This window comes from Rhagoletis pomonella, unplaced genomic scaffold (assembly GCF_013731165.1).
Source record: "Rhagoletis pomonella isolate Grant_MI unplaced genomic scaffold, Rhpom_1.0 Rhpom_scaffold_00006, whole genome shotgun sequence".
In the NCBI taxonomy this organism is placed as follows: Eukaryota; Metazoa; Arthropoda; class Insecta; order Diptera; family Tephritidae; genus Rhagoletis; species Rhagoletis pomonella.
In genome coordinates, this window is record NW_023458560.1 from 60,475,422 (window position 1) to 60,493,541 (window position 18,120).

The following is an 18,120-nucleotide window of genomic DNA, read 5'->3' on the forward strand; positions in this document are numbered from 1 at the left end:
AATAAATTTAAGTTAACGTCGTTTTACTTTAACATGAAATACTCAGTTCTAGTTTACTAAAATCCCAAAAATTTATATTCATTAAAAAGAACATACCCAAGCAAATAAGACCAAAATGGTATTTTAGTAATTGTTGCATAAATGACATAACACCGACAAAATAAGCATTGAGATTCAGTTTCAAATATACAAGTTTAAATATTATTGTGCTCGGTAATTTTCCAAACCAAACCCCGTCCCGCCATACACTTTGATTAAAATTTTTTAGTTGTTATTGTTTCCTCTTTATCAGGCATTTCTGAAAACATTCTTGACGTTGTTTTCAAATTTGGTGACATAAAATAATGGAATTAATCTTTTCTAGAATACTGAAATGATACACTGTGCGGCGTAGATAAGACGGGGAAAAAGCCTAATCGAGTAAATACCAAAAGTTGGAAAATGCAGAGAAAAATGTAGACTATGTTGCCAATACGGCAGCTAGCCACCAGCAACACTACCACTACACTGGAATATATGTATGTAAGTAAAGTTTTTGTTAAAAACTTCAACAAATGGATTTAAAGTATATGTACATACATACATATGTATGTATTTAGATAGCGGGGCTGGGACTGATGTGTGTCCGTAAAATGGTGCTGTGCCGGCATTGATAAAATATTTTAATTTATTTCTGCCCGCTTTTCGGTATTTTTTCCATGTGTATGTACTTACTACGCCTATTTCAGTGCATGTTTTTTTTTTGCTGGTTACGAAATTCTCAGATCGTTGCAGTGGTATTTGCATTAATTGTATGCATATAGAGAGAAAATCTGCTGTTGCAATCGGGCAATACTTGTGAATAAAAACTGGTTTCAAACAAAGGTAACACAAAAAGAAAAACTTAAAAAAATAACAAAATAAAATTAATTTCAAATGAAATAAAAAATAAAAAATAAAAAATAATTTAAAAAATATCATAATATAAAATAACTTGAAATTACATAACAAAACATAGCTTTAAATTACTCAATGTAATTTAACATTAAATTAGATTACATTAAATTAACATAACCAACATCACTTACCTTAATACAACATAAAATTAACCTTACAAAGTAGAATTCGGTGGTTGTAAGTCTATAGCTTTTCCCCTCGTAAAAAACATAACATAATATGACAACATGACAACATAACATAACATAAAAACATAACATAATAACATAACATAACAATATAACATAACATAACACAACATAACATTACATAACATAACATAACACAACATGATATTAAATTACATAACAAAACGTAACGTAATATCACATAACATAATAAAGCATAACCCAATATCACATAGCGCAATGACATAACTCCAAAATAACATAACATAACTTAGTATGTTAAAGTGCTACACCGACCAAGGCTTTCGATAGATTTACGCCTCGTAAAAAACATAACACAACGTAACAACATAGCAGATAACATAACATAACATAGCATTAAGTTACATAACATAACACAACCTACGTAACATACCATAACTTAAAATATCTTAATATATCAGAACATAATATATAATATAATATCACATAACATTACAGAAGAATATATAACATAACCTAGCTTAACACAACATAGAAATTTTATGAAAATATCAGTTTATAAAGCTATAAAATACATTACCCTTGTTGCTGCGCTATTTCTTAGCTTTTCGTTGATGACGCGAAAAGCACTTCACTGACTGCAAATGTACGTATCCATAAACATACATACATACATACATACATATGTACATACGTAATGCGGTAGACAAACGGGCTCGCTTATTTGCATAACTAGCCTTATTTGCTTTAACTCATACATTTTCCTCTTTAAAATGAGCATAAGCTGCCGAACAAATGCACGAAATTTTTGGGAATTAACTCGGATCCGGGGAATTTTCGATGACAACACTGGTAAAAACGGCCAGTTGTTGTCTTTTGTACAAGTAAGCAAACGAAGCAGTCGAGTTTCGCGTACGCGGTAGCCGACTGGTGAGAGTTGCGAGCTACAAGCCTGTAGCTGCCAGGTTCGATACTTGGTTTAAGCGATTGCGAAAAATTTTTTGTTTTTATTATTTATTTTATATTTTTTTATTTTATTTTATTTATATATTTAATGTTACTTTATTTTATTTTCATTTGCTTTATTTTATATCACATTTCTTATTTTAATATTAGTTAATTTTAATTGTTAGAGATGAATTTTGTTAAAAATTTAACAACAACTAACTGAAAGTAACGTAAAAAAAATATAGAACTTATAAAAAAAAAGAATGAAAAAGAAATAAAAAAAAATGCGTGTGTATCATCGTACACATGATAGAAGTGAAACTTCTTAAAAAGGTGTGAGTACCAGGTACCTACTCACGAAATTGGATGTGTAAACATATGTTTACGGTTCGGCAAACCATTAGGCGATTGAGTTACATACATAGGTTTGGTTAGAAACTAAACAATAATTTCATTTCATCTTATTAATTTTCTGATATACATATAATTTATTTATTCATTTTCCGGTAATACCACCTTACATGAATTCGCGCTTCTAGCATCCATAGGACCGGGTTGTAATGGAAGTAATTGTATGTTTAACAAATAAATGAAAGTGTTTATAATGCAATCCTTACGAATTCGCCATTACCAAGGCACTAAGTAACGTACGCACTCTTGTTTGCGAAATGCATTTATTAAGTTGAAAGAAGACAAATTCCTTTGTTCGGCATTTATTCTTACTCGTTTTCTATCTTCCAAGGCGAATTCAGATATTCTTATCACGAATTCATATATTCATGTGGTAGCAAGAGTATAAAAACATAAAATTACCTTGTAAATTAAAAGCATTAGTATCAAATGTATGCGTAGTCCAATTCACGAAATCATTTCATCGATCTGAGTAAAAACTAAGTTCATAAGCTCTATTTCGCGTTAATTGAAATCATGAAATGGTATTCATTCATTCAATTTCTACTCAAATGCATGAAATGATTTCATGAATTGGCCTACGCATAGTGGTAGTAAATGACAGAATGAATTACAACAAACACATCCTTATGACATAATGCAAGCCAAAACGTTGGTGCAAATCAATCCGCAATTAAGTTTAACGTTTTGCCCACAAACATTGCAATTTTGCGAGCACTCTCATTGTAAAATCTCATTTTTCCAATTTCATAGTTTCGGCTTACATTTATAAAATTCAACGAAAACACGTACCTATTTCGTCTGAGTTATCCATTTTCGGTTATTTAGTTTACAAGATAAACGAAAATTAAATAAGTTTGTACAACATGGCCATTAATGTAGCGATAAGTTGTACAACTTGCCAGAAAATCCAAATTTTTTGATCTTTCATACAACCAAGACATAAATTCATTCAACAGGCCCACAAACGGTGCAATCTAGAGCAAAACAACACCAAGTTGAACCAACAGTCGCTACGTTTATGGCTTTCTTAAAGAAACATCGGGCGAAAATTTCGACTGCTCCTGTAACACTACCTTAGATAAGTTGGCCTTGCTATCATCCTCACATATGTTCATCAGAGTATACCAACGAAGGACGAGTTAATACAAGGAGATAGCAAGAGCACAAAACTGCTCTTGAAAATTACACGCACAATGACAAACATGAACAAATGTACAACAAACATAATTTTTAACAATCAGTCTTGAAAGCAATTTTTATCGCATTCTCTTTTGTGTTTTCTCTTTGCTTCCACACGCGTCAAGTTTTATTGAATTCAAGTCCTTGGATCTTTAAATGGGAAGCAACGCAAAGATCAAAAGAGAACAAGAAAACTTGAAACGAATTGACGGTACGGAGGTATCTGTACTCTTCCCCTCTCTTCACACCTCATTCGCCAACGAACAAGCAGACTTGAAAGCAAGACTTGACATGTCTGAAAGGGGACCTATTAGATTTGTTTTTGTTTGTACTACATATGTGCATATATACATGTACACAAACATATGTATATACATACAAATATATATACAACCATTCAAACCTATGTACATACATGAAAACATTGCTGCCCATACGTACATACATATGCCCATCATTACATCATCGAAGCCCGTTTGCTTCATCATAAATATATCCATACAAACATATGTACATATGTACGAATGGATGTAGTTACGCGAAGCACGCTTGCATCATTTATACATATACTGCTTGGTAGCGGCAGCGCTGAAATGTGCAATAAGTTCGTTCATACATACATATATATGTATACATATATATATGTATACATACATACGTGCATTCAAACATACATATATACATATGTAGGTACTCGTAACCGTCATGCGTCGTTTTATTTCTTTTTTCCCCTTCCCTATACTACCTATATCTTCCTTCTCACTCTTGAAACGTTTTCAGTTTTAAAAAATTCACTCTCCATTTTTGCGATACCGCCGCCTAAGAAGTTTCACTTCAAAAAGTATACTGGCCGTGGGACTCGAACCCACGACCTTGCGGCTGGTTTATTCGCATTACTGCCGTCTGTAAGGGTAAAATTTTAATTTGCATTTATGCTTATTAATTCAAATTAATTTTCTCCGTCTGTCTACCATATAAGACTGTATGCTGGCTTGGTGTTTGAGATATTCGGCTTGCATTTCTGTATGTAGGTATGTATTTATGCACATAGGTATGAATTGCTAAACGCAGCTTTTATTGCTTCTATTTTCGCAAAAAACTTTATCCAAATTCACTTCACAATACCGTTGTCGTGCATTCTTATTTCTGGCATACTTGACTTGACTGTATACATATGTATGTACATATGTATGTGATATGTGATTGCCTGTATGCTTTGTTTATCTTCAATTTAAACATTTATTTACTTTGCTATTACTGCAACTGCAACAACAAATTGCTTTCCACGCCATGCCAAAAAATTGTTGTATATTTCGGTGGTTTGTTGCTGCTATTGGCGTTGCCGTTTTTTTGTTTTAGTGAATCTTCTTTTTTTCTGCATTGTCTTTTGCGACTTATTGTATTGTTACGATTATCCTCGAAACCTTGAGGGATTTCCCAAATATACTCGGGCTCGTATCGCTGGATTGTTAACTAAATGCTAACGATGACCAAATTGTAGTACAATTAACTTTATTGTACAACAAACAATTTACAATACTTGCTAATACAGTAAAAACACTTTACAATACTTGTTAAAGCAATAACAACGCTTTACTACTTGTTAACACAATTAAACTTATAGCTTGCTTATTCGCAACTCAATTCTCCCCTCACTTTACTTGTAGCTTGCTGACTTGTAACTCGTAACTAACTCAACTCCGCTGTGGCGGCGCCCTTATATACCTGCGCTGGCACTTATGGCAACTCTAGAACATTCTGAAGTTTATCGCTCATTCTCTTTCTCACGCTGTTCGCAGTGTTCATCCAACTTGACGTTTCTCTTTGTGGAACATTCTACGTCATTCCTCGAACATTCTGCTTATTTCTCGTTGTTCGCTTTGTGTTGCCGCAGTATTCGCCACAGTATGCACTTGAAATTTTTTTACAAACTTGTACGTGTGTAGGTAAAAATATCAAGCAAAAGTATACACACTGCAGATAAATTTCGCTTGCTTTTGCTTTTTGCTTATTTATTTTGCGGTTGCAAATGCAGTAGACATTAAGTTTTTTTTTTTGTTTTTACAGTCGAAAGTATTCTTGCACAGTCTCACGGCAAGGGGTTGGTTGTGCGCCCGTGGTGCGCCCCAACAGTTTGCGAGCAAGTCAAGCAACGCTCACAAGTGCTTTTGTTCGAGCGTAGAAAGGGTACCGCACATAGTCATATTTATAATTAGTCAATTTTCGGAAGGTTATTTGAGTCGTCTCACAGAATTCGACGAAAATTTTTCCGACAGAATTTCGATCCATTTATTTTTATATTCAAATTATGTATCGTTTTAGTGTGTATTTCTACCAGAATAAACCAGATTAGGTTGTCTGCTTGTTGAAAAGGAGTTTAGAAGATTTTCCCCAACACTTGTGCTTCCAAAGATTCACATCTTATGACACGAATAATATTTCTAAGAGCATAAAAGCTCTCTAGAATCTCCTCCTAAGAATCCAAAGACTGCAGCCCCAAGATTTCTATGCAAGACGCTTGCCACTAGCGCTCTTATGGATCTGGATGTCGTCACATCGACGCGTTCCTTCCATGAGAGTTTACGAGTCGAGCCCAAAAGTCTCACTTCCGAGACAACGTCGACTTCTGTACCATCGAGAGCTATATTGTTCTCTTTATCGGTAGGGCTCTTCTTCTTATAAATGGAATAATGGCCGTTTTTTCTGGATGAATATTAAGACCTTTATCCACACACCATATCTTTGTTATCTTTAGTGCCCTCTGGATTAAATCACAGGGAGTATTCTCGAACTTTCCTCTTGCTATTATGACAATGTCGTCCGCGTAGCCTTGTCATCGGACTCCGTTGTCTGATGGCGTTTGCAGGAGTACATCTAGTACCAGGCTCCAAAGGAGGAGCGATAGTATTTGCCACTGTGGACACCATTTCGTGGATTTTAACTGCAAAGAATTGTTCCCTATTTTGGTCTCTGCTATTCTTGTTCGTAACAGCGCTTCTATCCATCTGCGATTAAGTGCTTGTACTTCTATCTTTTCTCTAGTGCCTGGCACACAGAACAATCTGCCCAGATTCAAACGCACTTTGGATTTTTGTGGTTAGCTGATGCAGGGCTGTCACCGCGGATCTTCCTGCCCTGTACGCGTGTTGTCTATAGTCTAGCGGGCTAACTTTCAGAATGTTTGATCTGATTTCGTTGCCAATCATTTTCTCCATCGTCTTAAGTACAAAAGAAATTAAACTAATTGGTCTGAAGGATTTAGCTAAGGAGTAATCCTTTATACCTATCTTGGGTATAAATGTCACCTGTGGTCTTCTCCAAACTGTTGGGGTGTAAGCGGGGCTAAGCTATCCTTCTTTATCTATATTAAGTGTGGGGTAACTAGATCGAAAAATTCGTTGTCTGCGATGTGAACTTTTTTATTATTTTTGTAAAGGTAATGTATACATTCAATAGAAATTTCCCTATAAAATAAATTATATGCCGCCAGGAAGCCACTAAAGTCGCTATTCATGGAAACAAATGTCAAAAATACATCCTCTGAAATAAAATGTTGGTTTGACGTTTTTTATTTCCAAATAGATAATAGAGAACTAATGGAATAAAAATTTTAGAACAAAATTAAACACAGGGTGTCTCTGCGGTATTCCAGAAAAACAATATTTTTAATAAAAATTAAAAAAATGGTAAATTTTTATGGAGTTAATATAAAATATATGTAAAAATGTGTTATTTTTTATTATTTTATTGAATTGTACGGTTTTTAGCTTTCGAGAGAAGAAATAAAAACCTGCTAATTTTTTGGACTTTTTGAGGTAATGCTTTTTTTGCTAATGCATGAATTTTTTTTTTTAATTTTTTGTCAGTATGCCATCAAAATTCAAAAATTAGGTGTCAGATTGAAAAGCTTGTCCTGTAGACAATAGAGGTTTATTTTTTTAATAAGTTAAATAAATAATTAAGAGATGGGTATCAATCGAAATGTATGAAAAGGGTTTATTTCTTAACTACACATACAGGGTTGCCACCTGTTTAACAAATCAAATTCCATTTGAATTAAAGGAATTAGGTGATTTAAATAGATAGGTATCAATCACCATGTGGGAGTCAGACGAAAGAGGTATAAGAAGGTTTTAGCTTGCAAATATTTCGAAGAGGATTGCCACCTGTTTGTAAAGTCCAACTTAGTTAAACTAAAATAATAATTGTGTCAAACCAACGATTTACGACATCGTATTTGTTATTTTATTACAAATACATACATTGTCAATCAGTGATTTGTTCTGATTACATTCCTTTTAAATTACTGGACTCTTAAATTAACTCAGGAATGTTTTTACTCTTCACTTATTTCTTGCTAAATGTGTCCAATTTTTTTCTTTTGTCTGATTCTCATATTGATATACATACATATTTCAGTTACCTTTCCATTCCCTTAATTAAAGTGAATTTGATTTTTTAAACATGTGGCAACCCTTCTACGTGTCGCTTAGAAGTAAAGTATTTTTTTTTTGCTCGGGTATCGAGGCAGACATGGCTTAATCGGCTTCTCTCTTCATTCTCAGTATTTAGGTACATACTTACATAAATGTCTATATCTACCTCGATGCCTTTAGGCTGTTAAAAACAACCGTTATGCGAACAAAGTTATAATTCCCTACAAGTTCCATTTTATTATAGACACACCCACGGACACTATATTCTTCCGTTCATTCACTAAGCAGAAGAAATTTTTACTCAAACTCTGGCAAATGCCGTACCGGAAATGGAAAAACTTACTGTTGCAATTTTGACGATAATCATCTGCGACGCATAGCACAAAACTACATAATGCAGTCAAATAAATAACTTTCATTTTCAAAAGTGAACAAAGTCAAAGACAAGAAACAAAATAAAGTAAAAAGGAGCAGAAAAACCTAAAACAGCAGCACTAACACAGTCGCACAAGTCGCAAACGTGCCACAAAAACTCGCCTTGTATGTAGTGAGGATGAACTGCGAACTTGCAAACTTTTGCATTGCCACTATTGTTATGATAGTTATTATTGGCATTGTTGTTGCTGCCAGCCAGCCACTACTTTTGTTTGCTAGTGCATATTTATAACTAAGCATGACGCAGCAATGCAGATGCGTCATAGCATTAACTTTTTTGGGTAAAAGTAAAAAGTAAAAGTTGAGCAAGTTGCAAAAAAGTAGCAAAAAAGCAGCAGAAAAGTGTTTGCTTCGGCGGTGCAACAAATACGGGCATCAAATTGGATGCATGTGCATTGGTGGCTTGCAATTCGGCAGGAGTGGCAGTCAACAAAAAGCGCAAGAATTCGTGGCACAGCCGGTGTATTTACTTCTTTCATGTGTGTGTGTGGGTGTGTGTGTGGCAAGCATACCCAGAACGCGGGCTACTACCCTGCAGAAAAAAATTATCAATTGATAAAAAATAACCCACTTGTAGTTAGCATTTTTGCGGGATTCCTATAAAATATATAACTTGTAGTTAGCTACAAAAAGCTAACTTGAAACAAGTGGACAAGTAATGCAGGAGTAATGAAGGAGACTGTTTTCTTTAAACGCGTTTCTATTTAAATATCCTGCACTTCGCAAATACTTTTTCGAATTCAGGACAAATAAAAGGAAGATCGAAGTTTCATATTATCATTTGGAAGTTATGTCTGACGTAGTGGAATATGGGACCACCTGCAGCAGAATATGAAAACAAATATGAAATGTAATAAAATAAATAAATAGTAGTAAATAAAAAAAAAATTAAAAAAACATAAAAAAAATATTTTGTTTTTCCCATTGATATTTTATGTCCAAGAGTAGCTAATTACAAGTTAGTTACATCAAATGCAGAAGTAAATACCCTTGACTATTTCGCGGCCATCGCCATAGAAATATAGTTACCTTTCGCCAAAAAAAATATACAGATAATAAGTGAATTTTAGCTCCTTCCTAATCAACTTAAAGTTACCTTATTAGATTCATTTCCTGCAGGGTATGTAGGATAAACAGACAGTCAAGCTGTCGTGCATTCAGATTGTGGACTCGCGATGTTTTTTTTACGAAGACAACCAGTTTTTTACTGTTTTGCTTGCATTTTTTTATTATTTTTGATTTTGCGACCGTTTTATTGTGGCAGCTTTTTTAGCTGCTCAGACAACCAAATTGGCGTGAGTTTGATGGCTGTACTACATGCGACGCTTTTACACCCATTTCGCTGGCAATGACACTTGACAACGTGCAACACACGCTTGCATACAAAAATATGTACGCATGTAAATTAGGGTGGCCCAAAAATGCATTTGAAAAAAGTATAGTCCGAATTTTATTGCTCTCACCCGCGAGGATTATTCTACATAGAAAAAAATATGCCACTGTTTTATTAAAAGTCGCTCAAAACGCTCAAAGTTTTCAATGCATTTTATATGGGAAAAACAATTTTTCGTACAAATGGTATAGAATTTTTGAAAAAAAAAATCGATCCAAAACTCTGTTTCTCTTCAGGTTACCTCCAATAATAATTCCCAATTGTTTATTTAATCATTTATCCCCCGTTGTATTTTTAGCGCTTTTTGGAGGCCTATACAAAATACATAATTAATATTAAAAAATGGTTAAATAAAAAATTCGGTTTAATTATTGGATGTCTCGTGAAGTGAGAAAGATTTTTCCGATGGAAAAATTTTGATTTTCAAGAATTCTATACCATTTCTACGTTTTATTTTTATTTAAAATAGATAGAAAACTGTGAGCGACCTCTAAATAGTTTTTGATTTCAAAATAAAAATAAACCCCTATATTTTTTTGGTATAGAATAATCCTAGTGGGTGACAGCAATAAAATTCCAACTTTACTTCTTTTCAGCCACTCTAATGCATATAACCTTACTTACCATTAGCAAACTATTTTCAGCTTTTTTTAGAAGGCGGCATAAATGTGTTGTTTGCCAAAAGCGCTATTTTACTACATTTCGTTTTATTTTGGGCCCTTTTTGTTTGTCTATTTTTGGTACCTGTTTGTTTTTTTTATACTTTTATTTATTGGTAGTTGCAACTTTTTCGCTTCACTTTTAAAATTTATTGGTCTGCATGCATTTGCAATATATTTTCGCTGAAGAGTTTATTGGCAAGCCTAAAGGCATTCCGCTTTGATGAGGCGAAGGAGACACGGCTGTGGCAGATGGGTAAAAGAGAAAAAATCATACTACATAGATATTGTTTCTTGTCAAGAGATCGATATATGGTCTCAGCCAGGGCCGTAGCCAGGATTTTTTTTATGATTTGAGAAACTAAAACTCCATTTTTACAATTTTTATTCGCACACTCGAAATTCATTCTAAAATTGTTATATACATACATGACGAAAGTAATATTATATATGTTCATAAGCAATACTGTGTAAAAATCTACGTCAATATTTACTTAATTTTAAATAATACGACTTTTAAGTTAAGGCGGGCCGGTAAACGTGTTAGAGACTGCGTATGGTGCTACTGGGCGTATACGTTACATACGCAACTTCGGGTGTATGTATGTATGTGTGGTTATTTTAAGCTTTTTTGGAACATCTTTTTTAAGTTTTCATTTAAATATAATTTGGCGATGAAATCTTGTTCTTTATGCAAAACTGAAGATAATGTGGTTGTTCACACTTTCCTAGTTATCAGGTGATCTGGTTATCTATATTTTTTATTCAATTTACAACAATAAAATACACTACAGAAAAATTATTTTTAACCAGATAACCTGATAACCGGGCAAGCGTGAACAACCACAATGCATTTTCTAGCTTCCATCGTCACTTGTTTCAGTGTCTTAATTTAACTAAGGGTATGTTTCTCCATGTCTGGTTAACATCGCCTGGTTGGGTTAAACATCGTTATCGACGTTATAGAAGACTCCCTGTTATATGGTATGGAGTCGATCATACATACATACATATGTAAGAGCAATACTGCAAGTGTTTACATGATAACTTGAATTTAATAGGATTTTTTAGCAAACGAGAGATAAAGGAATCATTAAAAAAAAACATTCATAGGAATAATGAAAATACCTCCGTATACTTATATATGTGCATCTTTATATTATACACAAGCAAAAAGCCGTGCAATTTCATTCATACATACATACATAAATATGTATCTTTGAATGTGTGTGCATCTACATATGATGGACCCACTTTCGAAAACGCATGTAAAAGTAAATTCAAAATTTTTTTTTTGAATTTTTCCTTATGACGTAAATAATCGCACATACCTACTACTTATATAGTATCTTCATTCACTCATTCAGTCTTTGGTGTTGTGCTCCTTAGCGCCGGGCTCAGTGGCTCACTTTCAATGCTGCAGCAGCACAAGCAACAACAAATCATACAAAAATGTTTATATGTATGTTCGGATGTACCCACTAGAACCTGAAGGGAGATCTCCCTATGTGAGGAATAAAAGAGCACTCCCCTTAACCTGATTTCTGAGCAATAAGGGAGATTTGTCGGTTTTGTACTCCTTTATTACTTGTTTAGGAATCAAATAGGAGATCTCCTACGCGAGCGACGAAATAATACTCCCCGAGGCATGATTTGGGAGCAATAAAGGAGATTTGTCGGTTTTGTCCTCCTGTATTGCTCGCTTAGGAGCGTAATGAGAGATATCCTAAGCGAGCAATTAAAGAATGCTCCCTGATGCATGATTTGGGAGCAATAAGCGAGATTTGTCGGTTTTGTACTCCGTTATTACTCGTTTAGGATTAAAAAGTGATGTCTCCTAAGCGAGAAATCCAAGAGTCTTCTTTTTGATTGATAGGAGAGCAATACGCACCTCGTTCAAAAGAAATTTTGTGTTTTCGAAAAAATTTATCATAGAAAAAAAAAACAACAGAAAATATTTCTTATAGGCGCATAAGGAGGACACAATAATCTAATTTGGATAGCACACAGATTTTAATAAAAGTCCGTTGGTATGTACCTCAACTTTTGTTTAAATATTTTAAGCATTGTATTACTTACAAATATACCGTTAAATACCTTTCAGATTGCGCAAATTAGTGTTTGCATTTAAGTGTGACCCCCGGGTTTAAACATCGCATGGGTGACAAAGATGTCAGATAAGAAAAGTCACTTTCACAATTTCCCCGCTTGGTGGATTCCTGACCAGGTAAGCATCCTTGACAACCAGGAAACGAGTACATACTTATATGTGCATATCTTATCTTACCGTTTTGTTATTATTACGTTTTACTTTCATATGATTTCTCTGCAATATAATTCTAAAATTAAGCAATTATGTAAGACGTATCATTTATGTTTTATCTGATCTCGTACTTATATCTTTTAAGGTCTTGTAAAATTAGCACAAATGCACGTGATTAAAAAGTTAAATAAAAAATTGAATAAATAGCAAAATCTATTTGGCTAATTTAAAATGTTCGTTATCATTTCTCTCTTATTACTCCTATAGGAGACTTTCGGGATGCCTCTAATGGGAGCACTCTCTTATTGCTCGTTCGGGAGGTATATGGGATGTTTTCTATGTGCACTCCCTTGTTGTCTTTTTGGGAGGTTTCTGGGAGGTAACTATGGGAGTACTCCCGTATTGCTCAATTAGAAGGTTTGTGGGATGATAATTCTGTGTGTGCTCCCCGATTGCTCGTTTAGGAGGTAAAACGGATTACTCCCCCTCCTAGGACATCCAATGTTAAAGGGAGTATACAAAATTACATGCTTATACACAGAAGCATAGGGAGTACTCACCGAGCAATCGTACGATGCTCCCAAGTTCTACTGGGTAAATACGTGCATATGTATGTATGTATGTATCATCACTACATATTATAAAACAAAGTCACTTTTTCTGTCCCTACCCACTAGAACTTGAAGGGAGATCTCCCTATGTGAGGAATAAAAGAGTACTCCCCTTAACCTGATTTCTGAGCAATAAGAGAGATTTGTCGATTTTGTACTCCTTTATTACTCGTTTAGGAGTCAAATAAGAGATCTCCTAAGCGAGCGACGAAATAATGCTCCCTGAGGCATGATTTGGGAGCAGCAAACGAGATTTCTCGGTTTTGTACTCCTGTATTGCCCGCTTAGGAGCTTAATGAGAGATCTCCTAAGCGAGCAATTAAAGAATGTTCCCTGAGGCATGATTTGGGAGCAATAAGCGAGATTTGTCGGTTTTGTACTCCGTTATTACTCGTTTAGGAGCAAAAAGTGATGTCTCCTAAGCGAGAAATCCAAGAGTATTCTTTTTGATTGATAGGAGAGCAATACGCACCTCACTCAAAAGAAATTTGTGTTTTCGAAAAAATGTATCATACAAAAAAAAACAACAGAAAATATTTCTTATAGAAGCATAAGGAGGACACAATAATTTAATTTGGATTGCACACAGATTTTAATAAAAGTCCGTTGGTATGTACTTCAACTTTTGTTTAAATATATTAAGTATGGTATTTTATTACTTATAAATGCACCGTTAAATACTTTTCAGATTGCGCAAATTAGTGTCAGCATTTAAGTGTGACCTCGGGGTTTAAACATCGCATGGCTGACAAAGATGTCAGATAAGCAAAGTCACCTTCACAATTTCCCCGCTTGGTGGATTCCTGAACAGGCAAGCATCCTTAACACCCAGGAAATCATATAGGAGTACATACTTATATGTTCATATAGGTGCATATAATTAAAATCTTATCTTACCGTTTGTTTATTATGTTTTAATTTCATATGATTTCTCTGCAATATAATTCTAAAATTAAGCAATTATGTAAGACGTATCATTTATGTTTTATTTTTAATATCTTGTAATATTGCACAAATGCACGTGATTAAAAAGTTAAATAAAAAAATTTAATAAATAGCAAAATCTATTTGGCTAATGTAAAATGTTCGTTATCATTGCTCTCTTATTACTCCTACAGGAGGCTTTCGGGATGTCTCTAATGGGAGCACTCTTTTATTGCTCGTTCGGGAGGAATATGGGATGTTTTCTATGTGCACTCCCTTGTTGTCTTTTTGGGAGGTTTCTGGGAGGTAACTATGGGAGTACTCCCGTATTGCTCTATTAGGAGGTTTGTGGGATGATAATTCTGTGTGTGCTCCCCGATTGCTCGTTTAGGCGGTAAAAGGGATTACTCCCCCTCCTAGGACATCCAATGTTAAAGGGAGTATACAAAATTACATGCTTATACACAGAAGCATAGGGAGCAATGGGGAGTATTCGTATACTCCCAAGGGAGTACTCACCGAGCAATCGTACGATGCTCCCAAGTTCTACTGGGATGCTTAAATCTTGAAAACTAAGCAACGGATTTTGATGTGGTTTTTTTTAATAGATAGATTGGTTGAAGAGGAAGGTTTATGTCATTATAATGTGAAGAAATATATAAAGGGGGCGTGGCAATCGGACAAAATGTGGTAAAAACCCATAAATTTTTTGTTTACACAGCCATAAATCATAAAAGAATCCACCGATTAAAATGAAACTTACTTGAAGTTAAACTTTGAAATATTTACTTTCGTTCTGCATCAAAAAAAAATAGTTGATTCATATCTTATTTAACCAAAATTGTTTAAACAAAAGCAGCACTTTTTCCAAAAAAAGCTGTTTGTGTGTTTGTTCCTGTCAACCGAATGAAACATTAGAAGTTATACGGGAATCTCACCCCACCTCATTCATGTTGAATTAGATCGTATGGTGAAAGAACTCGGTACGTATGTATGTAAGTACATATGTACGAATCTCTCGCATAATTAAATTTCGGACGTATGTATGTATGTATGTATTTTCAATTCATGTCTTTATTGCCGTACTGAATTCCATTGCATTGAGGGTTTTTATACAGAAAACCCAAATTTGAAAAATTTTTAGTTGTGAGTGTTTTTTCAGCGTCTGTTCACGTTCTATATTAATAAATCGCACATAATTAAAATACAGTTTTTGAATAGTTTTTATTGATTCGGAGCGCGTTAAATTTGCTATCGATTCCAACGACTACACCCACAATAACATTTTTTGTCATTTACTTTTTACGATTTTAATCAATACAGAATTTATCCTTATCCAATTAATTAATTTTTGAAGATATTACATCAGTAATTCTCTTTTGTTTCTAAATGGTAAGTATTTACATATTTTTTACTGCGGCACATACTAATAATATGGCAATTTGTGCATAGTTAATCATACATATAGAACTGAGTAAATTTTGTACTGAAATTATAAAGTCATGTCTGGAAGACGTCGGACATAGGTCGAAGTACAGTGAACGCCAGAAGACTACGTTCAGCAAGAGATGAAGAATCGTCAATGACCATTAATAAATCGCAGGGTCAAACCTTCAACGTTGCAGGCTTAGATTTGAGCGTTGACTGTTTTTCACATGGCCAACTGTATGTCGCTCTTTCAAGAGTAACCTCAAGAGAAAACATGTTTGTATTGTCTAATGACAAGAAAGCTGTGAACGTTGTATATAAATATTCTTTAATATATTAATTGTTGTTGTAAAAATAAAATAAATATGTAAAAATGCAAAAAGTAAATATGTTAAAATATAGGGTATGAATTTAGATATTCCATGGATAGCAGGAAATCTTCATGGTATAAAGAAAGGGGAATTGTTTTACTCCAAATGTAACGCGTGCGGGCCACGGGCAGTAATGAATAAATCAAAACTACGGGATCGATTTTAATCATTTTTTCAGTGAGTGACATAGGCCTTATATTTTATTTCCGTGCGAAGCCGGGTCGGGTTGCTAGTGTAAAATAAAAGTAGAAAAAATTCAAATAAAACGAAATGAAATAAAAATGAAATAAATTTTTATCTTGAACTTGAACTTGAGACAGTAACGACGATGACGTTGATGATGTTGACGATGGGCTCTGGCGAAGTTAGCTGCCAATGACTGGCTGGTGTTGATATAAATAAATATGTATGCACATGTGTACAACAAAATTGGTAAAAATGGTAATAAAGCGTCGTAACTTCTGTTTTTTTTTTAACCGACTTCCAAAAAAGGAGGAGGTTATCAGTTCGTCGGAATATTTTTTTTTTTTTTTTTTTTATGTATGTTACCGCATAACTTTGGACCACGTCAACCGATTTCGATAGTTCTTTTTGCATTGGAAAGGTAGTGTCTCAGAGGTGGTCCCATACTAATCTGGTTAAGATCCGATCAGCGGATCATGAGATATATATGTATATATATTTTTTTTATATGGGAGTTGAAGTCTGTTTTTTTTTGTAAAAATTACTTGTTTTTGTAAAAGATTTCATGTTAATTTTTTTGTCTTTCTTTTCGTGCATTTCTTTTACGCCTTGCATATTAACTACATACGTATTCGTAATGCAAAACAAAGCATGCTATATTGGATATGATATGATTGTAACATTATAATTATCGGGCATTTGAGACATTCTTCGTTAACAGAAGCCCCGCTCTCTACAAAATTAATTCAGGTAAAAAAAAAAATGGTAATTTGATATTTTAATTTTTTTTTGCGAAGGATCTTGCGCATTTTATTTCATAAGACATTCATGTACATATAGTACAGCCGTCGGATACATGGAAAATGTGGGGAAATCCGCAAGCAAAAAAAAAACTCTTTAAAAAACAACTTGAAACTTGCACTTCGTCAGACGAAATTTTTTTGGGCTATAAAACTGCATACCCAAAAATGTTCTAAAGTTCCGATTAAAAATTTCGAAATTTTCATTAAACTTTTTGCGTTTTTTCTAATTTTTTTTACAAAGTTTGCGACTTCGATTTATATGGTTTTTGGTTAAAGCATGAACAATCTATATATATAAAATTAAGTGGCAAAACTTCCTGTTCGCATACTCCTCCTAGACGGCTTGCCCGATATCAAAGAAATGTTCAGGGGTGATTGGGGTCTGTGTGGAGGGTGCACATAAGAAATTTCATGTGTGTATCTTTGCACGTTTTGCAAAACCAAAAAAAAAATTAATTCTGTTTGGCTTTACGTGTTTTTTTCGGATTTCTATCATTCCTAGACGGCTTGCCCGATTTCAGTGAAATTTTCAGGGGAGATTGGGGTCTGTGTGGAGGGTGCATATAAGAAATTTCATGTGTGTATCTTTGCACGTTTTGCAAAAACAAAAAAAAACAAAAATTAATTCTGTTTGGCTTTACGTGTTTTTTCGGATTTCTATCATTCCTAGACGGCTTGCCTGATTTCAATGAAATTTTCAGGGGTGATTGGGGTCTGTGTGGAGGGTGCACATAAGAAATTTCATGTGTGTATCTTTGCACGTTTTGCAAAAACAAAAAAAAAATTAATTCTGTTTGGCTTTACGTGTTTTTTTTTCGGATTTCTATCATTCCTAGACGGCTTGCCCGATTTCAATGAAATTTTCATGGGTGATTGGGGTCTGTGTGGAGGATGCACATAAAAAATTCCATGTGTGTATCTTTGCACGTTTTGCAAAAACAAAAAAAAAAATTAATTCTGTTTGGCTTTACGTGTTTTTTTCGGATTT

At 34.1% G+C, this 18,120-nt stretch overlaps 1 protein-coding gene across 1 annotated transcript in view; it reads left to right on the forward strand.

Annotated features, from left to right (window-relative positions):
* Positions 1–327: 327 nt before the first annotated feature.
* Positions 328–18,120, forward strand: part of LOC118741023 — a gene marked incomplete at its 3' end in the record, with an annotated part of 120,271 nt that continues 102,478 nt past the window's right edge. The window contains 1 exon segment of the mRNA XM_036472811.1: positions 328–522.